This window comes from Chrysochloris asiatica, unplaced genomic scaffold, assembly GCF_000296735.1.
Source record: "Chrysochloris asiatica unplaced genomic scaffold, ChrAsi1.0 scaffold00181, whole genome shotgun sequence".
NCBI lineage: Eukaryota > Metazoa > Chordata > Mammalia > Afrosoricida > Chrysochloridae > Chrysochloris > Chrysochloris asiatica.
In genome coordinates this window covers 2,040,564-2,067,345 of record NW_006408699.1, presented here as the reverse complement: position 1 = coordinate 2,067,345, position 26,782 = coordinate 2,040,564, and the positions used below count along the sequence as shown (strand labels likewise).

The window sequence follows — 26,782 nt, the reverse complement described above, 5'->3', positions numbered from 1 at the left end:
AGTCCATGAAAATGAGGAGAGCCATCAATGAGAGGGACTGATAGAACAGTCACAACAACAGACTCAAACATCCCAGTGGCCGTACAGATGGTTCAGGGCCAAGCAACGTTTCATTCTGGTATACACACAGAGTCACCACGAATCAAGAGGGAGTTTGATTACAACTAACAACAACAACACTTTTAGCGACTTCTCCAAAAAGTCCAATACATTTTCAAGGATAAGGAAATCTAGGACCTTTTAATTACCAGCAAGTCATCTTTAAGACTATCATCCTTATGGTTTAAGGTTATAATCAACTCCCGTTCACAAACACCCATAAAGCAGGGAGATATAACATATCAGTTTTTTTCTTAACTCAGAAACAGAAAAATCACTTACTACACGACTCCTGAGAGCAGAGAAAAGTTAGGAAGCATTATCATTTCCAGCTGGATCTCAACAATGCCATGAGCCGAGTGCTATAGAAAGACACTGTATACTACAGTCATCCCATTTATAGTACTGGTGCCTCTCCAGAAGCTTTAAAAATGGAAAAGAAATTTAACAATTTAAAGGAAATTTTCAAACAGGGGAAAACACCCCAAATGAGCTGATTTCACCATGGTGAAGACATTTTCTTTGTTTCCTTTTAGGCATCTGAATGGCTGAAAAAAGGGCAGGGTGGGGTGGGGCAGGGCTGGGAAAGAAAGCCTATTCGGCTGAGCAGTAGTATATGGTGGAGTGAACTAGTGAGAGATGAGAAACTGGCCAGAAAGCAAAAGACCTTCTTCTGAGGAGGTCAGGGAAGACAAGCTTGTGATCTGATGTTAAAGAAGTGCAGCACCTACGTTAATGAAGATAGCATCCCTTCATACATAAAGATTCTTCCCACTCACCCTCACCCGTACTGCAAGCGTAAAGGCAAACATCACTTAACCTCACTTGATCTAAGAATCTCAAAGCATAAAGACATGCAGCTAATTAGTTCATGAAAACGATTCTCATCTCTTCACTATCTATTGTTTGGAAACAAACTTCACATCCTCTAGGACTGTGAAATTCAGCAACGGATTATCCAATATTTTCTGTTGGATTAATAAGCCTGTCAAAAGAGAGAGCTCCATGTCATATTAACTACTCAAATAAAATCTAAAAATAAAATTTCCCAACAGACTTCACAATTAGTTTGATTCTCCAAGATCTCTATCAAAGCTGATCTTTGCACGTAAAACTGCAAGCTCCACATCGTAATCAGTTTCTTAGTCTTCAGATAAAATTTAAGTCAAGATGTGCATTAAGTAGCTTAATATTCGCTAAATGCACATGACTGGTAGAAATCATGTTATAAAACTGAAAAGCAATTTAAATACAAGGGGAGATGTCTTAAGAGATTGAAACAACTTGGACAAATGATTTTTGGGGAGGTGATAGAGGGGGGTGAGAAGAAAGATCAAGTGTTGATAACCTACAGTAGAAAGTAACAACTTTATTGGAACGTGTGAACTTTGAGGTCAACGTCTACTTCCTGGTCCCACCAGGAAACCAGGTTCCTTATCATACAATTATCTTTTATGTGTCTGTCGCTGTGTTCCGGAATGCAGAACTGACCATTGGTTCTGTTTCCTCCAAAGGTTCTTCTAAGAATCACAGTGATGCACCAAGCTGCCCACTGCGAATTCTAAGCCACAAAAAACACCATGAGTCTTGTGCTAGTTTTTGTAACAGCATTTCATTGGGTTGTTGTTGTTGTTAACTGCCATCGAGTCGGTTCCCACCCAAAGCGACCCTGAAAATAGGGTTTCCGAGGCTATAAATCTTTATAGGAGCAGAACGCCTCATCTTTTTCCCACAGAGCAGCTGGTAGTTTTGAACTGCTGACCTTGCAGTTCACAGCCCAATTTGTAACCACTACCCTACCAGAGAGCTCCTTTTTTCATTGGGTGAGGGGAGTTAAAATTCAACATAAAGATACTAGACTGAAGGTATTAACATGGACATTATTCACAGAAACCTAGAGGGCCAAGAAAGACAATGGTGGGCTTAAGACAAGGCTTCAAGAGTTTCTTGAGAATGTATTCTTCAGGCGAAAAACTTTAACAGTGGCTCCTAGCCTTTGTCATTGTTGTTGCTGTTGAGTGCCATCAACTTACTTCTGACCAATAGTGACCCCGGTACAGGGTTTCTGAGGAGCATCTGGTGGATATGAACTGCTGACCTTGTGTGTTCATAGTCCAGTGCTTATCCTACAGCATCACACCAGGAGTCTTAGCCTTATCTACCCTTAATGGCATCACATATAATTCTGTGGCATTCTTCTACAAATAGTAAGAGTTCAAAATAGGGAAGATAGGAAGGAAGAAGAATGAAAGAGTCAAGGGATTGAGGAAAGCTTCAGAGAGTGGTAGATAGACAGTTGAGTAGGTTGAATGTTAATGGAAAGTCAGTAAGAGTAAAAGAAATAGAAATCCTAGGGGAAGGAGGACTGGGCAGAGAGGAGGCTGTTGTTGTTATATGCCATACAGTCCATTCAGATTCCTAAGGAATGGAACGGCCTGCCTGGTGGGTTTGAACTGTCAACCTTGTGGTAAGCAGTCCAATGCCTATCCTACGGTGCCACACCAGGAGAGGCACCAAAAAAGATATAGATGGAATGACCATTCTTCATGAAAGCCAGTGAAGTAACCACGCAGACTGGGAAGGCTCTGGCAAAACTGTTGTTGGGGGTCAGAGGGGTGAGGTTCTATCGTACAGATCGTCAAGGAAAAGAGTTTTAAAACCATAAATTAAGAGGATATCTTGTGGCCAAAAGTGAAACTAGGGAAATCCCTCTTCCACGCTCTATAAAAAGAAGGTATGTCGTGAGAGAAAAATGACTGGATGGAAAATCAGAATATCCACCAGACTTCAAGTGCTCTCTGGGCCACTCAGTCCCTCTCCTGCGCAATGATCAGGTTAGATTGGATGATTTCTAAGCTCTGACTGCAACTGCAAAATAACGCACTAACCATCCCTCCCAGGCACTTTCTACACAGCTGGGTTCAATAATTCATGCAATGGCCACACAGAACTCAATTCTCTAAGTCTCCAGCTAAGGCATATCAAGACAAAACCCAGCCACCCCTCGGGACTCCTATCTGTGTGCCACATCGCCAGTAAAATGGAGCAAGAAGCTAAAACTGGCAGACCCCAGATAGGAAGAATTCTGGCATACTGTGCAGAACTCATACTGCAGTACCATTTCCCTACACCACTTAGGCTTAGTACTGATTTCCTATTCAGTCACAGATGACTATGGAAAAAAAGTAAGTACAGATGAAATGTTGTTGTTAAGTGCTGTCAAGTAGATTCCGACTGACAGAATTCCTGTATAGGGTATCAAGGAAGGGCAGGTAGGTTTGAACTGCCAGTCTTACGGTTAGCAGTCCAGACAGAGCTTATTCTAAAGCACCACACCAGTACTTAAAATGAAAATACTATTACAGCTGAATCACCTCAATCTCTTAGAGCTATTGGCTTCAAGTCGGTAGTAGCTAGGCACCTCTTTGTTTTAACATGTGTCAGTATAAAAAGATGCATTCCATATTCCATCTCATATTTAGAAAAATCCTGGAATAGCTCCAAAACAAACTTAAAAGTAAACTGAAAACCATATACAAATGACACCCAAACAACTAGTCGTTGGAACACGGTAGACACACAATCCTGCTGGACTTCAGGTATACAAATAATCTGTTATACTTCTGAACTATGAATGGGGTTATGCAGAGCATGCTCTTCTTCTCCTGTGAATTTTCAGATTCATACCAGTTTTCTTACAGAACTGTATAAAGGGGACAAGAAAAAATTCTTCTTTTCCTTCTTATAATAAATTGAAGGGGGGACGACAAACAAATCTTCTTTGTGTGGTACTGTAAGATAAAGCACTGGAGTGCTAACAGCAAGGTCAGCAGTTCACACTCACCGCTCGTCAGAAACCCTATACAGGGTAGCTATGAGTTGGAATCCACTGGAAGGAACTTAACAACAGCAGCAAAGGGAAGTGAAACATTACTTTTATCATGACAGTTCCAGAACACCCAGCAGTGTTTGAATTTCCTGCCTCACCACCAGTGGAGTTAGTATTCCAGTGCTGACAACTTCCTTTCAGCTGTTTTGTAAAATCAACGTACAGTACAGTTTGTATCATCTCCTAACATTTCTTGTAAATACTGAATTTATCGCTGAGACTGCAAAGTCCTCAGGGTGGAAACTACCTATTTTAAAATATATTTTCTCCACATTATGCAATACTTATTCAAGCATTATGAAATGATTAAACATTAAATTGGAAAAGTTAGATTAGTAAGCAGTGCACCCACACAAAGAACCCAAACCAAATTTATTGTTATTTATTTATACTAAAGGTTTTTTTCTGATGCAGAGGGATCTATGAATATTATGGTATTAGAATTTTCACAAATTAGTCCCTAGAGAAAAACAAGATTATCTGTACTTTCAGGAAACTGAAGGAGTATTTGAACTCTTTCCACAGTAATTTTGAAAAATGAAGCAATATTATTAACATTGCTGTGACTTGAATACTTCTTTTTTAAAAAGGGTCATCAAGTTGCTACCGATGCATAGCGACCTCAAGGAGCCCTGATAGTATAGTGGGTTACTAGCTGGGCTGTTAACCATAAGGTTAGCAGTTCAAATCCATAAGTTGCTTCATGGGAGAAAGATGAGGCTTTGTGCTCCCATAAAGATTTATAGCCTCAGAAACCCTGGACAGATTTGCTGGGAGTCAGAACTGACACGACAGCACTCACTACCATTGCGACCTCATATGTAACACACAGTAGAACTATGTTCCGTAAGGTTTTCAATGGCTGATTTTTATTAACAGATCACCAGGCCTTTCTTCTGCGGCACCTCTGGGTGACTTGAACCTCCAACCCTCTAGTAAACAGCCAAATACATTAACTGCTTACACCAGATTCATATATAATCAAAGTAAAATAACATCAATGGGAAATATTTTAAAGTTCATATAAATCAAAAGTTTATGTTTACATTTGTTTACTTTTTTCTCATGGTAAGAGCCAACAGCTATCTGATACAATAAGGATAATTACAGAAAGGAAATGACAATAGTGTATAGCTCTTTTATCATGTATCTGTGTGCATGCATCTCTACATATCTGCATATAACTGTGTGTGAGTAGAGTCACTCCAAGGGGAAACTGTCAGATGCTGCCTAGGGCAGTGGCTGTATTTTTTTTTGGGGGGGGGGGGGGGGGGAGTGCTAAAATCCACCTTAAACTTTTGTCTGAGATTTCAATTTTGTATATGAATAAAAGCACAAAATAAAACTTAAAACAAAATTCTATTATCATAAACAATGTATTCAATTTTTATCTTTTTTATCTATTTCTGTTCAAACCAAATCACTGGTAGCAACCTACTAAATAGACTCATCCCAATACCAACTGCACTGTCAATTTGAACTCACAGTGACTCCAAGCGTGTCTGACTGTGAATCGGTCTGTTGTGAACCATAAAGTCATAAAGTTTTTATTGGCTGACTTTTTGGAAGCAGACTGCCAGGTTCTTCTTCCTAGTCCTTAATCTGGAAGCTCTGCTGAAATATGTTCCGAATCCTGGCAACACCCAAGCCTCCACTGACAGCTGGGTGGTGGCTGTGGTTACTAACTGTTGTTGTTGTTAAGTGCTGTCGAGTCGGTTCCAACCCACAGCGACCATGAACAGGATTTCTGAGGCTGTAAATCTTTATGGGAGCAGAAAGCCTCATCTTTCTTTCGTGGAGCAGCTGGTAGTTCTGAACTCCTGACCTTGCAGTTCGCAGCCTGATTTGTAACCACTACCCTACCAGAGCTCCTTAACTATAGGTTGAAAAAGAATGGGCTACAAACCTACAACTTTGATATGCTTACCAATAACCTGCATTGTTAAAATATAGATTCTGGCTCAGTCATTCTGCTCATCTAACAAGCTTCTTTCACCATACTTATTCAACCTGTAAGCTAAGCAAATAATCCAAGATTCTGGGTTATATGAAGAAAAACGTGGCATCAGTATTGGAGGAAGACTCATTAACAACCTGAGATATGCAGATTACACAACCTGCTTGCTGAAAGTGAAAAGGACTTATTTACTGATGAAGATCAAAGAGCACAGCCTTCAGTATGGATTACATCTCAATGTAAAGAAAACAAAAATCCTCACCACTGGACCAATAAACAACATTCTTATCAATAGAGAAAAGATTGAAGTTGTCAAGGACTTCATTCTTCTTGGATCAATTATCAACACTCATGGAAGCAGCAATCAAGAGATCAAACGATGTATTAGGCAAATCTGCTGCACAGGAACTTTTTAAAGTGTTGGAGAGCAAAGACGTCAGCTTGAGGACTAAGGTGCCCCTGACCCAAGCCATAGTGTTTTCAATAACCTCATTTGCACGTGAAAGCTGGACAGTGAATAAGGAAAACCGTAAAAGAATTGATGCTTTTAAGTTATGGTGTTGGAGGAGAATATTGAAAGTGCCATGGGCTGCCAAAAGACCCTACAGATTTGTTTTGGAAGAAGTGCAGCCAGAGTGCTCCTTGGAGGCCAAGATGGCCAAACTTTGTCTCTCATACTTTGGACATATCGTCAGGAGGGACCAGTCGCTGGAGAAAGATACCATGTTTCGTAGGGTGGAGGGTCAAAGAAAGAGGAAGACCCTCAACGAGAGGGATTGGCCAGGTGGCAGCATTGATGGACTCAAGCGTGACAACAATAGTGAGGTTGGCCCAGGATCGGGCAGTGTTTCTTTCTGCTGTGCATAGGCTCACTATAAGTAGGTACCGACTCGATGGCACCTAACAACAACAAGTTTCTAGATGAGCCCAAACATAATGCAGGACTGAATGCAGGTCTCTTAAATAGTCAGTATGTATTAAGGAGTCCTGGTGGTATAGGGGGGTGTTAGAATGCTACATGAAAGGTCAGCAGTTCTAATTCACCAACCACTCCGCAGTAGAAAGATGTGGCAGTTTGTTTTGGTAAAGACTTACAGGCTAGGAAACCCTATGGAGCAGTTTTACTGTATCCTATAGGTCGCCGTGATTTGGAAGGATGCAATGGCAGTGGGTTTAATACCCACACTGGGTTCCTTAAATCTACAAGACCAAAAAGGAGCTCTGGTAGCGTAGTGGTTACGAATCAGGGTGCGAACTGCAAGGTCAGCAGTTCGAAACTACCAACTGTTCCGCGGGAGAAACATGAGGCTTTCTGCTCCCATAAGGATTTATAGCCTCGCCCTGTACAGGGTGGCTATGAGTCGGAACCGATTCCACGGCACATAACAACTAGAACAAAAAAACAACAAAACAAAGTAACTTCATCCCTTCTCCACCTACCACAAAGAAACAAATTTATGACTAATATCATGCCTGCGCAGAAACTGACTTCAGGAGACTCCACTCAATAACTAATAAAGGCATACTTCTAGTTCTCTGCCCTCCCCTCCTCCACAGCAAATACAAAGCAGCCACTGGGTATTTCCAGCACAGGAAAGGGAAAGCAAACCCAGGCCCAAATCCCACTATGGGCACAATCCCGACAGAGCAGGCAGGAGCTACTCTCTAGATAGGTGTGGTCCGCAGTTGCACCCAGATCTCAGAGTCAAGAGAAAGTAGAAAACACCATTTTGCTAAAAATGAAAACAGAGGAGGTGACCAAATAGCTTTTAAACTTCTATTTCTCTACACCAGCAGAGTCACACAAATCCCTAAGCATCAAGTCTTTGGAGACTTTCTAACCTGGATTAGATTTAATCTCAAAACAGTACTCTCTGCTAAATTTTAAAATCAAAGCATCAGATAAAGGAATCAGCTAAGAGGAATGGTGGGGGTTTTGTTTTTATTTTTTAATGTTTTAATTCTTTAAAGAAGAGAACCAAACACAACAGCAGACTTCCCTTCTTCATGTTACATCGGGAAGCAGAAGTCTCTCTGTATCTGCAAGGCATAAAGGCCACCCCATCAGCCACTCAGCCCTTTCCTGCAACTTAGCTCAATTTAAAACATCACCTCACTTGTCTGTCCGTTTGTCATACTGTGGTGGTGGCTTGTGAGTAACTATAATGCTGGAAGCTATACCTCATAGTAAACAAGTTTCAGTGGAGCTTCCTAAGAAAAACTACAAAGAAAGGTCTGATGATTGATGGCTGACAATCAGTTGTTGAAAACCTTATTGGGAAACAAGAAGTGTATGAATTATTGAATGGAAAGCTGACATTGGTCTATAAAAAAATCACTTAATTCACAATAAAAACCATTTTTAAGTGAGAAGAAACCTTAGTGATCACAGCAGAACACTATCTGACTCACTTGCTTTGAATCCATGATCAGTGAGATCAATAGCTAGAGAAGAAATCATGCTTGGTGAAAACAGAGAGCCAGTGAGGGTCAGTGAGCTCCTCGGTGAGATTCACACATGTCTGCAATAGCAGGACCGGGCAACATTTCGTTCTGTTGGACGGAAGGTCTCCATGTGTGAGTCAACTCAAGAGTAGCTAAGCTACCTTTCTCTCTCTCCTTTTAATCAAACTAAGAGATAATTTAATTCTGCCTTCTGCCTGAGTGTATGTGTATATGTATATACATATATTTTTCCCCCACCCCATTTATTTGCTTTTTTTTCCCCTAAGGTTTTTATTGTGGATTGAGTGAAAGTTTACAGGGCAGATCATCAGTTTTACATTCAACAAATCATATACCTTATTTCATGACAATGATTATAATCCCCTCCATACACCATCCGTTAACAGTACTGAATATATTTTTAAAGATACGTAAGTTGTAAAAATCAGAATTTATCCATCAAATCTTGGACTGCTTCTTTCACTTAGTGCTCCCCAGAAATACAAAAGGAAACTTTTGCCTGCATTACAGACTAACTTAACTTTATCTCCAGTCTCCCTTATTGCAAAAAAAAATTCAATATGGCCTTGTAATAATAGCTGATGAGCAAATCCCTGTTAGCCGTTATCCATCAAGAAACAGATGAAATGTCAAACTTAATGAATGTTTTCCCTTTAATTTAGGGGTAGGGGAGGTTAGATTTCATTATCTTTATTCATTTTAGTTGGGCCTGAACACATACATTACTCTGACAACACATGGAGTAGCCGTGAGTCAGAACTGACTTGATGGCAACTAACAAATAATACTGTCATTTTCTTACTTTCAAAGTAATCTAAGCAGCAAAAACAGCCAAATAAGCAAAACCCAGGAGGGGGCACCTTATAAGCCATGACAATGTATTGAAAACATCTTCCTCACTAGGGAACTGGAAATGTGAGCCACTGTGTTGTAAAGTTGTTGTTAAGTGCCATCAAGTTGATTCAGACTCATAATGACCCTGTAAAGGGTTTCCAAGAAGCAACTGATGAGTTACAATTGCTGACTTCATGGTTCACAGTCCAGTGCTGATCCCATAGCGCCACACCAGGAGCTAAATATTATCTAGTAATTATTATGTTTTGAGGACTATGCTGAGTGCTTTGCTTGCATTCTTTCACTTAATCACAATAAGGTGGTAGGTTCCGACTCACAGAGACCTTGTATGAGGACTTCTGAGGCTGTAAATCTTTACTGGAACAGAAAGCCTCATCTTTCTCCCACTAGCAGCCCAGTTCATAATTCACTAGGCTACATTAATCACAATAAGGTAGATATGGTTATCACCATTTTATAAATAAGAAAACAAGCAAAGCAACGTTCGTAAAATTAATAAGGAGATGGCAGTCTGGCCTCAAAATAGGATCTGCCTGACCATCTCTTTCAGGAGCATGCTAGTGGAAGTACTGGTGGACAGGGAAACCTTACGTGATATATAACTGTTCTAGCAGATTTTTAGAAAAATTAACCTTTGCTATGAACAGTGTATCTATGTCATGGTTACTAAAAAGCTTCCTAACTCCCATCAACAAAACATAACCAAAAGGACCTATACCTATGGATGCAGTAACTCAAAAGAGGGAACAAATCCTTACAGCAAGAATCATTCCCACCCCCTCCACACACAGAGTAGACAGGGATGGGCAACTTGGACACTGGCTACCCAAAATGGGGGGAAGGGGCTACAAAGGCAAGAAGTGACCCAAAAAAAAAAAAAATAACCAAACGGTTGGGTTCAAAAAAACTGGTTGCAAAAGACTGAACTTTGCTGATCCACCTGCCCCTCCTTTCTCCAATACTAAGCCCAGATCTAACTACAAAGGAACACCACCACTAGAAAACATTTCTGGCAAATCTCTTCCCTGTAAGTCTTCTCAATATGAGATACTTTAATCTTGATAAAAGTGTAACACTTTCTGAGATGGTGCTTCTACATTTGCCACCCCGCCCCCCACTAGTCTGTAAACCCCTTGGGACATGGTACCATATTCTGCCTGACAATTACACTCTCTAACTCTGAGCTTAAACCAAGAGTTTTATGTGTTTGGTGAAGACACAAACACAGATTGACGTGTATTAGAAGTCATATAACTGTAACAGCAAATAAAAAGCCGTATGTTAGACAGCTCTAGAGTATAATGAGATGGGTGAAGTTGGCTGGGGCTAGATGGTGGTGGAACCTAAGTATCTTAGAAAGGAGTTTGACATCTGGGTAAAATGCATTAATCATATATCACTTTCCTAGCTGAAACAAGATCTGTACTTTCACTGCAGATTTATTATATTTCTTCTGCAGACTGAAGCATATCTGGAACAATTTCCCAACTCTCTGACAGGTGGACTCTTTAAAATTCCTAGTTGAGACTTCAAAACACTAGGGATACTAGACAAATTATGATTGATAGTGAGAATTATAATTTAGAAAAAAACACGAATCCTAATAATCTTAATCTTATTGCTGTTGGATACATGGGATACATGGGTATCTGTCTTTTCAAAACAGATTAATCAGAATTACTATAAACCTTCAAGAAGAGGTAATCACTGTGGGATCTCCTTGCTTTTGGTAATGGCCGCATCTGGTCAGGCAGTTGTTGTTATTCATTCTTGCCAGGAGTTGCTTTATTAGACTTTCAATTGAAAAATGACACTTTCACTCCAATCCTTTAAATTCATTTTAAATCTTAGAGCCATGTACAATGGCAAGATATTTAGAAGACTAACTTCTTAATGGAGTCATCTAAGTAGTGTTATAAAATTATTTTATCCGAATCACACCCCCTTCTTACCCCAGCAGCACGGTTTTACAAAGAGAATGCTACTCCTTTAGAAGAAACCTCCTCTTTAATAAACACTAAATTAGATTAGACACTGGGCTGCCAACTGCAAGGTTAGTGGTTCAAACCCAATAGCTGCTCAATGGGAGATGAGGTTCCCATATAGGTTTGAGAGTCTGGAAACTACATAGGGATGTTATGAGTCAAAACTGTCTCCATGGCAATGGTAGGTTTTCAGTATAGGAGTCCTGGGGCGGCGCTATAGGATAAGCACTGGCCTGCTAATCACGGTTCAAACCCACCAGCCATTCCTCAGTAACCGTATATATGACTTAGAACTGACTCAAAAGCACTTAACAACAACATAGCAATTCTAAATCAATTTAAATGCAATTTTAGCCAGAAATAACTGATACATTGTGTGTGTGCTTGGTACACACACACACATATACACACACACAGTAAGTGAAAAATGAAATATAAACAGACAAAGAGTAGAAACTGGTGTTCCCTAAAGGCTGATTTTGATCATCGTAGCTTTAATTCTAAAAAATTTGAGCTTTGTAATAGAAACATGTATAGAAAATTATTATACATAATCACCCACTATGTTGTGATACTAGTTCATTCTTTGACCTGGAAAAAAATTTAACTGAAGGGTCACCTCATCCAGTTTTATATCCAAAGAAAAAAGTCTTCTGTAAGCATAAAGACTGAATAGTGTCACCCCAAAATTCATGTCCTCCACAGAACCTCAGAATGTGATCCTCCTATTTCAAATCCAACTGGTTAAAATGAGGCTAGTCTGTATAAGACCAAATCAAACTCACTGTAGTCAATTCAATTCCAACTCAAAGACCCTAAAGGACACAGAACTGCCCCATAAGGTTTCTAAGGCTGTGGTGGTTCAAACTCACCAGTAACTCCTTGGAAATCCTATACAAGGCGCTATGAGTTGAAACCAATTCAATGGCACGTAATGACAACTTTTATGGAAGTGAACTATCACATCTTTCTCCCGATGAGCACCTGGTGTGTTCAAACTATCTCTGGCAGCACAGTGGTTATGAATCTGGTTGCTAACCTCAAGGTTGGCAGTTAGAAACTACCAGCTGTTCCACGGGAGAAAGATGAAGCTTTCTGCTCCTGTAAAGATTTGCAGCCTCAGAGACCCTGTGCAGGGTCGCTATGAGTTGGAACCAACTCCACGGTACTTAACAACAACCTTTCTTTTAGCAGTCAAGAACTTACCATCTGTACCACCTTAACTGGATTTTAATCCAGAGAGACAGAGTCACAGGCAAAATGACATGTGATGATGATGAAGGTGGAAACTGAGTAATGGTACATAAGTCAAGAAGAGTCACGAATTGTCAGCAACATCAAAAGCTAAGAAAAAGGCATGGAACAGATCTGCTATCTAGAATGGTCAGAGAGCAGTACCCTGACAACACTATGTTCTCTATGTTCTAGCACCCAGAACTGTGAGAGCACCCATTTCTGGTGTTTTAGGCTAAGTTTGTAATAATTTGTTGATTAGCCTCAGGAAACTAACTTGAGGGGGGATAAGGCTTGGGGTGGGAGGTGGGGGATAGATAATCATTGAAGACAACTGATAACCAAACTGATTTCTAAAACATTTCAAACTACAACAACATAAAACAAATTTAGTCTCCTCCTTTTATACAAATTTAAATATTCAGTAATAATTATAAACCCATGAGCTTGGTGTGATGCTTTAGGATAAAGGATAAGGGCTAGACTTGTAACCATAGGTAAGCAGTTCAAACCCATCAGCCATTCTCTGAAACTCTGTACACTATCTATATGAGTCAGAACCACCTTGACAGCATACAACAACAAACACCATTATATCATATCCCCCTTGATACTTCTACAACAATAATCAACTTTGGCCTAAAGGACAGTAGAGCAATTTAAGTTAAAAGAACAGATTCTGAAGTCAGACTATCTATTACCATTCTCTATGTGACCCTGGCCAGATTACTTAACAATTCCAAATTTCATCTGCTCACCTGTAAAAGGGGGAGAATGGTTCCATCTCTTCTGGATCATAAGAAGTTACGTCAAGCTTGTAAGAAATGCTCAGTAATTGCTAGCTACACCTGGAGCTTATTTTTCTCAATGTCCACGCTCACATTTGGTACCCAAATGACCAGTAAGACTCGGGCCCATGCAGACACTATCAGTTCTAAGATTATAACTAGCCTAGGTCTGGTAGCGTAGTGGTTACGAATCGGGCTTTGAACCGCAAGGTCAGCAGTTCGAAACTACCAGCTGTTCTGCAGGAGAAAGATGAGGCTTTCTGCTCCCATAAAAATTTACAGCCTCGGAAACCCTGGACAGGGTCGCTATAAGTCGGAACCGACTCCACGGCACACAACAACAACAACGTCATATAAATAGTTTCCTAAGGTGAACCTCAAGGAGCTGATTCCCTAGGTGAGACTCCCTGGTAAATCTGGCTTGTTCAAGTCCCTCATATTCCATAGACTTCTTCACTTGGGTTGGTTTTATCACCTGAAATTCCTTTTAGAGATGTGTTTGGGTTAGAACCCCCTTTTAGAGTCCCAACAGTTCTATGATATGATGGCGTGAAATAGCCATCATCTAACACAGCCAAGATGAACAGCAGGAAGAGAATGGAGACTTGTAATGAACAGGAAGAGAAAGAGAGAACAGGAGAAGTAAAAGGGAGAATTGGTGCTGTGTGGCACTATAAAACAGCACTGGAATTCTGACCACAGGGATGGTGGTTCCAACTCATAGCCGCTCTTCTACATGATCACTGACTTGTTGGCACTTCACAACAATAGGCAGCAGCATGTGAGAACAGGGCAATTTGAGATGGTTACAGAAAGAATTACCAAAAAAAACACAAATCCATTGCCTTCAAATCAATTCTGAGTCCCAGCGACCCTACTACAGGACAGAGCAGAGCTGGCTCCTTAGGGTTTCCATGACAGTAAATCTTTACAGCAGCGCCAGTCTCATCTTTCTTCCATGGATCGGCTGGTGGGCTTGAACTGCTGAGCTTGTGGAAAGCAGTCTGATGTTTAACCCACTATGCCATTGAGGCTCCCTAGAAAGAGGGCGGGGAGTGAGCAACCAGCCATTTAATTAACATTTTTTCACTATCATCAATCAAATGTGAGAAAGGCAACTTATCCTCTACCTAATGTATCAAACAACAACCCTTGGCTCACAAGAGATTCAGGACTCAAACTGGCACTCTTAAGTTCTAAAATTCCATGAGAGAATTTCAGAATTTCTGGGCTAACCTGGGAACTTAACCACCATTCCTAACATTTCAGTAGGAAAACCTGGGAATCAAACTACCAGAAGACAAAGTTTCTGTGAGAAAATATGTTCTGGTTTCAAAAATTCCAACTTAGAGGTAAACTTTTAGATCAGAACTTTTGATGTGTTGTAGACTGTCTGTGAAGTAGAATGAATTCATTTCTTCATCTAAGCATTACCATTTTGTCATTTTATTAATGTAGATAAACATTGTATTAATGGTTCAAGCAGTGAAAATCACTTGTTGGCTTATATTAATTTCTGGTCAAACCAGTCACCCAGGACTTCTCATGTATCTAATTGATTTAGATTCCCATCATTATTTTTCACTAAAATGCAAGGCTTTATGATTTTTTTTTTCCCAACTGCACTTCCTTTTGTTAACTTGGGCCTATCTTGCAAGTAAGGGTATCTTTTTGAAAGTTAATTGTTTGATAGTCTATATAGATCACCATTCTTTCTAGCTTTCATCTGAGAAACAGAAAAGCATGCCTCCTACCTAATGTACAAGCATGCTTACTTTCAACAAATTTATACAAAAGATATTCACACTGTCTGGCTTATCAAATCCTAACACTGCCTCTGCCCCTTGATTTTCCCAGCCACTCTTCCCCTCCAGCTATTCATTAGATCTATATAAGGTAGTCAAAAGACAGCCAAGTATCATCATTAGCTGCACTAGGTGGGGCTGAGAGTGGCGTTAATGACGGGAAAAGACTGAGGGAGGCAAGAGAGACTGCATTACACCAACTATTCTTTTTATCTTATCAATGTTTCTTTTTTGCATTCTTCCCTTAAAAGAAATGAATAAACCTCTAGATTTTAGCAAAAGCTTTTTTAATCACTAAATACAATTTCTAAAAGTTACCTGTAATCTACAACTGTGTAGCTAAGCAAGCAGAACAAAGCACTGGGAAGGTGCTAGACAACACAGCATTGTCTGATAGATGGTGTTTGCTTGCCTCCTTAATTGGACAGCTGTCCAGCTTGGGAAGGAGGTTTCTGCAACAGTACCAGCCCTGGAACCTTTCCTGTTTCTTTTGCCATGGCAGTCTTGTCTTGTTGTGTGCACAGGAGAGAGACAGAGGACAAGAGACAAAGAAGGAAGGAAAACTGGAAACTCACTCTCATCACTCACTGAACAAGAGGGCTTCAAAAGTGCATGAAAAATTGGAATGAGAAGATAATGAAAAATTTCCACGAACTTCTGAAGCCTCCTTGGCTTTGTGCCCTGAGATACTCAGGAATCTCCCCTACCTGCCAGCCGTGTCTTCATCTTCATCCTCCTACCCCATCAAAAAGACATAGAGCTAGCCACGGATCTCATACCCACAAACCTCAGGCAGCTACTTAAAACAATACATAACAAAACTCCTACAGAAAAAGAAAGTAAAAAACAGCTTTTTCCTACCCTGGATTTCAGAGATTTTCTTGTGAACCCTGGGGTTTACAGCTGGCCTTGGTATTGGAGCACATCTGCAGGCAGAGTGATCTCTGAAACTGTTCCCAATTTCCCATAAGAACTCATGACTGCCTCTACAGTCCAGCTAGCCTAGCGCTCTGGCTAACCAAGGTTCCACCGAACACAGGCTGTTTGTTAGCTTTTCTGACAGCCTTAATAGGTATCTCTGGTGTGGCTCTTAGGGTTAATACGCTGGACTGCAAGGTCGGCGGTTCAACCTCACGAGCCGCTCCTCTGAAACCCTACACAGGGTCACTGAGAGTCAGAACTGACTTGACAGCACTTAACAACCAACAACCATTTTGACTCAGTTACTCATAAATTTGTCATTCTCTAATTGGCACCCATTTACATTGCCTGCCCACATTAATCGAGGACTTAAGAACACTGCTTTACAAGAGAGTTCATTCTTCATCTCTGTGGTATAGTGAACTACTATTTCACATGGTCCTTTGTAACACTTTTGCCTGCAAAGGGCAGAGGCCAGGCTGAGGGTGTTCCTGCAGGCACTGCTGAGAAAGGGCTGTCCTGAGTATCCTGAGTCGTTTCTGAACCTGATTTAAGAACACTCTATTATTCTCTAATAAACCTGGGTGTACAGTCTGTGAGTTCTGTGTGGCCATTGCAACAAACTGAAGCCAGCAGAGTAGGAGAGAGTCATTGGAGGGACGTGTCAAAATTGGTACAAAGTTTGAAGACTGGAGCAAGTCTGACCTGACTTCACAGGAACCAGCCTTAAGGTTAGATAGCTCCCTGAAGGCCATTTTTACAGTCACTGAAAGATTCAAGCAGGCAGAACTAACCATTCTTCAGATACTCCATCCAGTGGTCCTCAACTTTACTGTGCTTCTGAATCATCTTATTGTTAGCTGCTGTCACATCAATTCTGATTCATGGTGACCCCTCGTGTGCACAGTAGAACTGCTCCATAGTGAGTTCGAGGCCATGGTCTTTCTGAAGCAAATGGTCTGTACTTTTTCTTGAGGCGCCTCTGGGAGTATTTAAATCTTCTGGTTAATAAATAGTGTGCCAGTCAAGGACTCCTGTTGTTGTTGTTAACTGATATTGTCGAGCCAGTTCCGATTCATAAAGACAGATCCTATATAGGGTTTCAACTGCCAACCTTGTGGTTCACAGGCTCATGCTGATCCTACAGCACCACACTAGAGACCTTAAAAATGTCCCCACAGAGTCTATGTCTATCTGTGGTGGTGGGGCCTAATAGTTTACTTTTAATAAGTACCCCCAGGAGGTTCACACAGGGGGTCCTAGGGACCACACTTTAGGAAACTGAGATGTAAAGGACAGAACCACCATGACACTGTGCCTTTGAAATTCAGAGACCCTGGTGTCTCTCTGGAAGGACTGCACCACAGTTATTTACAAGTCATGTGGTACGTGAGCTCCTAAACCACTTGCACCTCCACACGTTGGCTTTGGGTCTGCACCACTCAAAGCTGCCATCTTCTTGCCCCTTGCTCCCCAGAGTCTAGCTTTCCAACTCTTCCAAATCACATTTGGCCCCCTTTTCAATTGCCAACAGGAAAAGGCGTCTGCTAGTTCTAAAACTGCACACTTTCTGGCCGCACCCTGTAGATCCTCTTTTGCATCAGCTTATCCAAGCTACTTCCGGTTCCCAGATCAGACGCTTCCTACCACTCCTCTATCAGATGTGAGAGCTTTTCCTGCCTCCCTGCTAGCTGAGTAGAGTTCAGTGTTCAGCCCTAGGTTAAGAACTCCACTGGGTACAAATATAAACAAGTCAGTTCACATGATTCCCCCCAGGGAGAGGCTTCCGCAGAGCCCCTCCTATACAATTATTAGACAAGATCTTTGTGTTCATGTCCCGGGACATGGAGTTAATTCCATGTGCATTTTACAAACTGTCTGGATCTTTTAGTTTATACGACCAACCGTGACAAAACATTTCAGAAAGTGGCTGCTTTTGTAAATCTGACAACCTTATTTTGGAAAAAAAGTTACAGGTAATGCCTCTCCTGAGACAGCACTGTTGTTGTTGTTGTTAAGTGCCATCGAGTCGGTTCCGACCCATAGCGACCCTGTACAGGGTTTCCGAGGGTGTAAATCTTTACGGGAGTAGAAAGCCTCATCTTTCTCCCGCAGAGCGGCTGGTAGTTTCGAACCGCTGACCTTAAGGTCTGCAGCCCGATTCGTAACCACTATGCTACCAGAGCTCCCTGAGATAGCACTGGTGGTTTTTTAAAAAGTCTTACATAATGACTCTGTAAGGTAAGCACTGAATAGTGAAGCACAATGTCAGTGGTTCAAGCCCACCAGCCACTCTGCAAGAGAAAGATGAGGCCTTCTGCTCCCGAAAGATTTACAACACTGGAAACCCTATACGGGTCGCTATGTGTCAGAACCGACTCCACAGCACTGAAATTTGCCTGGCTTCACACATTGCATGTGCTTTTGAAAATATTCTACATGAGTAAATCCATGTTTTAAGTGCAATGAGGAAACAGAAATTTTAAACAAAACCTGGGGGCGGAAAAGACAAATATGCTCCACAAAGACATACAATATAAACACTGTGTTACAAAGAAATATAGGTTCCAGTGCTCAAAGCTATTAAACAATCTAGTCGGTAATGAAAACACACCCAAACAAAACAGAACAGTAGGCTATAACTATACATCATGACTAGTCCTACTGTGGTGCTGTAGGATCAACACTGCTCTGCTACCTGAAAAGTTGGTACTTCAAACCCACCAGCCGCTTCTTTGAAACCCTAGACAACGTATTGCATTAGGAAAATCTGCTACACAAGACCTCTTTAAAGTGTTTAAGAGCAAAGATGTCAAGTCTGATGACTTAAGTGCGCCTGACCCAAGCCAAGGTATTTTTTCAATAGCCTCATATGCATGTGTAAGTTGGACAGTAAACAGTAGAAGACTGTAGAAGAACTGATGTCTTTGAGTTGTGGTGTTATTGTTGTTAAGTGTCGTGGAGTCGATTCCAACCCTGATTCCGACCCATAGCGACCCTGTATAGGGTTTCCAAGGAGGAGGCTGGTGAGCTTGAACCACCGACCTTGCAGTTCAAACAACTTGGCAGTCTGATGCATTAGCTCACCGCACCACACCAGTACCCATGGACTACTAAAAGAACAAACAGATCTATGTTGGAGAAATACAGCAAGAATGCTCCTTAGAAGCCAGGATGGCCAGACTTTGTCTCTCATACTTCAGACACATTGTCAGGAGGGACCAGTCCCTGGAGAAGGATATCATGCTAGGTAAAGTGGAAGGTCAGAGAAAAAGAGGAAGTCCCCCAAGGACATGGATTGGCATGGTGGCAGCAGCAGCGGTTTCAAGCTTAAGGACTCTGAGAATGGGGTAGGACAGGGCAGTGTTTCCTTCTGTTGTGCATAAGGTCGCTATGAATCGGAATCGACTCCATCTAAAGGGATTCAAAGGCACTTAGCAACATATACATAATGAGAAATACTTTTGTACAGAGAAGTGCCTAATTCAGCTCTTTTTTGTTGTTTCTTAGACTGTATGCCATCCGACGGCACTTAACAACAACAACAACATGCCATCCCAGACAGCGCTTCTGTATTCCTCAACAACAGCCAAAAAAGGAAGTAACCTTTTTAAAAAATGAAGGTTGATCATAAAAACAGTGAGGAACCTATAATGGAACACTTATACATCTTTTAAATTACTGCACAAGACTCAAGAAATCTAAGCTTTAGTATCACTTCACATTCTTATAAAACTACAGCTCTGGAACAGCTTTCAAAACAAATTTGCAAATGGACAAGACTCTCCCAGTTCTGAACAGCTTACCTAATAACTACAGGAACTCACTGCATTCCCCAGTCCCCAGAGGTAATCTGATGCCTTAATGGGTGGTGGTGCAACTCATCACCTTCTGAATACAAAGGGTATTATTGCTTCCCCACACTCCACCCACACATCCCAAACAAAAAGCAGTTGATGGAAAACCATCACATCAGAATGCTGTTCTAATGTAATAATAGCTGGAACTGTAGAAAATGGAGATCACAAAGATGTTTTCCGGGAAGAGGCAGACCTTGAACTTCAATTTAGGAGGAATGTGAGTTTAAGTGTGAAAAGACAGAATTCTGCATATCCATTTTTGAGAGTCTAACAAAGGCTTGAAGGAGAGTAAGGAAAAACAGACTGGGAAGGAAGGACAGAAATTAAAGTGTTAACAGCAGATATGGACTTGGGTAAAACACTACAGGAGACCAGGTATTTATATAAGGTCCCTGAAGGTCATGGTTGAAAGTGGATGCTTCCAAAGCCATTCACACTTTTACGTTATTTCTATAAGGAAATACCTATTGTCCTGCAAAATAAAAACCACAAAGAAATATATGATTTCCGTATATATCCATGCACAACAGCGCTTACCAGTGTAAGGCATCTAGCTTCAAATGTGATTGCATTCACAAGTATTGTTGTTGTTTTTGTTCCGACCCATACTGACCCTGTACAGGGTTTCCGAGGGTGTAAATCCTTACAGGAGTAGAAAGCCTCATCTTTCTCCCACGGAGCAGCTGGTAGTTTCGAACCGCTGACCTTAAGGTTCGCAGCCCAATTCGTAACCACTACGCTACCAGAGCTCCTTAGGCACCATCAAATCAGTACCGACTCATAGTGACCCTATGGACAACAGAATGAAACACTGCCCTGTCCTGGGCCAACCTCACAATTGTTGCCATGCTTCACCCCACATCATTTTGCCAACCCATCTTGCTGGGGGTCTTCCTCTTTTTCTCTGACCCTCCACCTTACCAAACATGATATATTTCACTATCCACTGGTCCCTCCTGACAATGTCTGAAGTATGAGAGATGAAGTTTGGCCATCCTGGCCTCCAAGGAGCACTCTGGCTGCACTTCTTCCAACACAGATCTGTTTGTTGGTTTTTTTGGCAGCCCATGACACTTTCAATATTCTCCTCCAACACCATGACTTGGGGTCTGCAAACTACTGTCCTGAGGCCAAATCTCTTCTGCCCCTGGTTTCTGTAGATAAAAAGTTTCACTGGAACATAAACAAACCTATTCATTTATGTATTATCTATGGCTGCTTTAGCACTACAAAGGCAGTCTGAGTAACTGTGACACAGACCTTATTGTCTATAAAGCCTAAAAAAATTTCCATCTGGCCCTTCACTGAAAATCCTGGTCAGTCCACCCTAGATAAAGATAGTCTAAGAAATGTATGAATAATTCCTATGTAAACTTTGATTATGTATCATGATAGTCAATACTATTTTAGTAGGCATTGGGATTATTGACTTTAAACATTTGACTAAAAAACAATGAGAAGATGAAGGTCCTTTTAGAAATCTAGTATCTTGTTAGCATTTCTCTTAATCCTCTCCAGTTTTCCACATCCCTTTTAAAGAACTAAAACCAAATTTAGCAATTAATCGATGTCAAGAATGTGGAAAAAATAACTTTTTCTTGTACATTTTGTATTATTACCCTAATAAGAAGTTTAGTACAGTCAAAATTAAAGGGTAAAGTAACTTGATGGTGACAATCAACAAGATGCCAAACCTGGTCAACTGAAAATTCCATTTGCCAACCAACCACAGGTGTCAAGTAAGGTAGAATACATCTGTGATTTCATCCCATGCCCTCCCAAAACCCTATTATATCAAAAAGTGCAAGGGCCACACAAACATTTGTAATAACAGGTACTACTTTGCAATGCGAGTACTATTATGTTAAAAATGTTTCAGTGACTCCGGAATTACTTCCTTAATGTTTTTTAGGCATAGAAAGATACACTATATATTAAGACAACATCTGACTAAATGGAGTCCTGGTGTGGCGCTGTGGGTTAATGCGCTAGATTGCAAAGCAGTTTGAACTGCAAGGTTGGTGGTTCAAGTTCATCACTTGTTCCTCAGGAACCCTATACAAGATAGGGTTGCTATGGGTCAGAGTCAACTCAGCAGCACTTAACAACGACAACAACAATCTGACTAACTGACCTTATTTACACTGAAACCATCCCTAACTTACATAAAATTTCTACTTAGAGATATTTAGGAATGGAACTTGTTCATAATCCAGGGAATAACTGTACTAGGGTAAGTCAAAAGTACTACAATAAATAACTTGCCATCATTGTTAAGTGCTGGTGAGTCTGTTCCAATTCAAAAGGACCCTATATAGGGTTTCTGAGTAGTGACTGGCGCGTTTGAACTGTTGACCTGGCAATTAGCAGTTCAGTGCTGATCCTATAGCACCACACTTGTTAAGAGCCACTGAGTCGGTTCTGACCCACAGTGACCCTTAATAGGGTTTCCCAGGAGCAGCTGGTAAGTTTGAACCATCAATCTTATAGTTCAAACGGCTTTGCAGTTTGGCGCATTAACCTACAGCGCGCCACATCAGGACTCCACAGAACCACACCAGGACTCCATAAATATCATAGAAACCACCCCCCACATAGAAGCAACTTCTTGGCTCCTTTTCCAGTTTCTGTGTAGTTCTCCTGCTGCCTCTTCAGCCTCCATCATGTCCATCAGTGTAACCCAGAAATCCTACAAGGTGTCCACCTCTGGTCCCCGGGACTTCAGAAGCTGCTGCTCTTACACAAGTGGGCCTGTCTCCTGAATCAGCTCCTGGTCCTTCTGCCAAGTGGGCAGCAGCAGCAGCAGCTACAAGGGCAGCCTGGGAGCTAGCATGGGTGTGGCCAGGAGCTATAGTGGGGACGGAGGTATGGGGGAGCATCATGGCCATCACGATGAAGCAGAGCCTGCTGAGACCCATTCAGCAGGAAATGGACCCCAACTTCCAGGCTGTACGCACCCAGGAGAAGGAGAGATCAAGACCCTGAACAAGTCTGCCTCCTTCATTCACAAGGTATGGTTCCTGGAACAACAGAACAAGATGCTGGGGACCAAGTGAAGCCTTCTGCAACAGCAGAAGACCTACCTCTAGGAGCAACATGGACAACATATTTGAGAACTACATAAACACCTCACGTGGCAGCTGGAGATGCAGAGCTGGGCAATATGCAGGGGCTGGTGGAGGACTTCATGAATAAGTAGGAGGAAGAGATCAATAAAGCGAGCAGAGATGGTGAATGAATGAATTTGTGCTCATCAAGAAGGATGTGGATGAAGCTTCTATGAGAGTAAGGTAGAGCTGGAGTACCTCCTAGAAGAACTGACCGAACAGATGAACTTTTCTTCAGCAGCTGAATGCAGAGGAGCTCAGTGAGATGCAGGCCCAGATCTCAGACACATCCGTGGTGTTATCCATGGACAATAGCCATTCCCTGGACATGGGCAGCATCATCGCTGAAGTCAAGGCCCAGTATGAGGAGATGGCCAACCGAAGCCAGGCTGAGGCCAAGAGCATATACCAGATCAAGTATGAGGAGCTTCATACACTGGCTAGGAAGCACAGGGTGCTTCACCATACAAAGCCAAGATTTTCGAGATGAACCAAACTACCAGCCGGCTCCAGGCTGAGATCGATGCCCTCAAATGCCGGAAAGCTTCCCTGGAGACCAATATGGATGACGCTGAGCAGCGTGGAGAGCTGGCCATTAAAGATGCCAACAACAAGGTGTTAGAGCTAAGGAGGACATGACGCAGGAACTGCGGGAGTACCAGGAGCTAATGAACATCAAGATCGCTACCTATCGCAAGCTGCCGGAGGGTGAGGAGAGCCGCCTGAATCTGGGATGCAGAACATGAGTATTCATACAAAGACCACCAGTGGCTAGTCTGGTGCCCTGAGCTCAACCTACAGGGGTCTTAACAAGCCCCAGTGTCCACTACGGCCTGACCTCCTTCCAGTCCAGCTTCAGCTCTGGAGGAGGTTCCAGCTCCTTTAGCTGCACCAGCTCCACCAAGGCTGTGGTTGTGAAGAAGATTGAGACCCGTGCTGGGAATCTGGTGTCCAAATCTTCTGACGTCCTGCCCAAGTGAACGGCCACTATGATCCCCTCCCAGCCCATACCTGCCCCTGACTGTGCAGGGACACCAAAGGCTTGGCCCAGCCCTCAGCCTACCCTGGGGAGTCTACTGTTTAGGGTACCCTCTTTTGCCCATGGCCCCAATGAAAGCAAATTTGTCTTTTCCAAAATAAAGTTTGAGCCAATCCAAAAAAATTAAAATCATAGAAACCTTTATTAAACAAAAAATATCAGAATATGAAGCTACTGTTTCTAGACATACCTTCCATCTAGGTCTACACACTTTTGAAGGTTTCTCTCAAAGCACTCTGGGTTAATGTGCTAGACTGCAAAACTGATTCAAACTACAAGGTTGGCAGTTCAAGCTCACCAACTGCTCCACAAGCCATGTAGTAAGTGTAGCAGTCTCCCCACAACTTTGCTAATATTTTTCTTTTTCTTTTTGATCATTGCCATTTTTGCAGGGTATCTCATTGTGGGTTTGATTTGTATCTCTCTAATGGTGTGGTGTGGACTGTAGGAACAGCGTCAGACGTGAACCACATGGCTTGTAGGATTGTAAAAGGGAACAACTACTACAGAAAATAGTATGGCACTTTTAAAAAAGAAATACCAGTAATCCCACTCCTATATATATATCCTAGACATATAAGAGCAATGTTCATTGCTACATTATTCACAACAGCAAAAATATGGAAATAACCTAAGTGCCCATCAACAGATGAATAGATAAGCAAACTGTGGTACATACAATGGAATACTAAGCAACTGTAAGGAGTCCTAGTGTGGTGCTGTGGGTTAATGCGCTGGCTGCAAGGTCGTTTGAACTGCAATGTCGGTGGTTCAAGTTCACCAGCCTTTCCTTAGAAACCCTGCATAGCATCGCTATGGGTCGGAACCAACTTGACAGCACTTGACAACAACAAGAATAAAGAACAGTTATGAGTCTGTGAAACATCTTTTAACATGGATGATTCTGGAAGACATTATACTGAGTAAAGTCCATCATAGACAAATGCTGTATGATCTCAGTCATAAAAAGTCAATACATGTACAGTCAGAAAGCAGAGTTCTTGGATGGTTACTGTTGATGGGAAGGAGTCCTGGAGAAGCACTGTAGGATAAGCACTGGGCTGGACTGCTAACCATAAGGTGAGTAGTTCAAACCACCTTGCAGTTCCAGAGAATTACCTTACAGCGCCACACCAGGACTACAACAACAATAACAGAGATCGGGGGAGAGAGAGAGGAGGTAAATACTTTCTAGACAGTAGACACTTGTTATTTTTGGTGACTCAAAAGACAAAGTCAGGTATTCGTTAAGTTAGCACAATCTGATCAGGGTAAATAAAGACACTAAAAAGTACATGGAAAACAAAGAGGAGAATATTAGCAAATGCTGCACTGTGGGTTATTGCACCAGACTGCAAAGCCGTTTGAACTGCAAGGTCGGTGGTTCAAGCTCACCAGCTGCTCCTCAGAAACTGTATACACAGGGTCACTATGGGTTGGAACCGACTCGATGGTACTTAACAACAACAACATACATTACAAACACAATTTTGCAACAATGTAAATACAACCAAAAGATATGTATATGGTGACATGGCTAGAAGTGGCTATAGATATGAGTCTAGAAATGCGTATCTATATGCACTGGCACATACTGATGTACTGGGGGGGGGGGGCCCTTCAGAAAGTTCAAGGAAAAATTCCATTACCTTTTAATTCAATTTTCCCATGAACTTTCTGAAGCTTCCCTCATATCTGTAGGCATATGCACAGACATGCACACATAACAATTCACACGGGGGCACAGTGAGAGAGACTTTCTGGATATTTCCAAATAACTTACACTATTAGTTTGCTGTGTTTATAAGGCTTGGGACCAAAGTCTTGGACAACGTAAGTGAACTAGTATACATAACTCACAAAGATTATGTTCTACACATTCTAGATTGGTGAGTAGCAGCCAAGGTCTTAAAATCTTGTCAGTTGTCATCTAAGACATTAACTACTGGTCTCTACTCAATGAGAATGAAGGTAATCAGAGGCTTCAAGTAAAAAACTAGTCCTCAGGACTAATGTTGTTGTTGTATGTACTGCTGAGTCAGTTTCAACTCTTAGCAAATTTATACAGAGTTTCCGAGAAACAGCTGGTCAGTCTGAATTGCTGACCTTGCAGTTAATAGTCCGGTGCTTATCCACACCAGGACTTCTATAGGACTAATAGCCCACAAGAAGGAGCTCTAGTAGCATAGTGGTTATGAGTTGGGCTGCCAATCTCAAGGTCAGCAGTTCAAAACTACCAGCTGTTCCACGGGAGGAAAATGAGGCTTTCTGCTCTCATAAAGATTTACAGCCTCGGAAACCCTGTGTAAAGTCACTATGAGTCAGAACCGACTCCACAGTACTTACCAACAGCAACAACAACAGCCCACATGAATCATAACCTTCAGTAATCTGATACCAGAAGAAGTAGAAGGTGCCCAGCTACCACTGAACAGTCTGACCAGGGACACAACAGAAGACCCAGGATAGAACAGGACAAAAATTTAGAACAAAACTCAAACTCCAAAAAAAGGCCAGACTTACTGGACCAGTAGAAATGAATCACCCAGTCCACTGCCTAAGATAACTTTTGAACTTGGATTTCAAAAGTTACCTTCCAGTCAAATAATAGGTTGGCTTATAAAATAAACTCTATACAGGGTCACTATGAGTCAGACCTGACTCGACAGCAGTTAACAACAACAACAGTACACTCCAAAACACAGCTTAAGAAATGTGTTCACAACTATAGAACTAATAAGCGAAAATGTTGTAAATCACACTTACGTCAATTTTTTT

General features: G+C 41.6%; 1 protein-coding gene and 1 pseudogene across 2 annotated transcripts in view; one reads left to right on the top strand and one right to left on the bottom strand.

The window, feature by feature from the left end:
• The window catches only part of RBMS1 (RNA binding motif, single stranded interacting protein 1), a 267,850-nt gene that overhangs the window by 117,127 nt on the left and 123,941 nt on the right, over window positions 1-26,782 (bottom strand). The gene's annotated exons all lie outside the window — the stretch shown is intronic.
• Window positions 22,522-23,945, top strand: LOC102817819 (annotated as a pseudogene).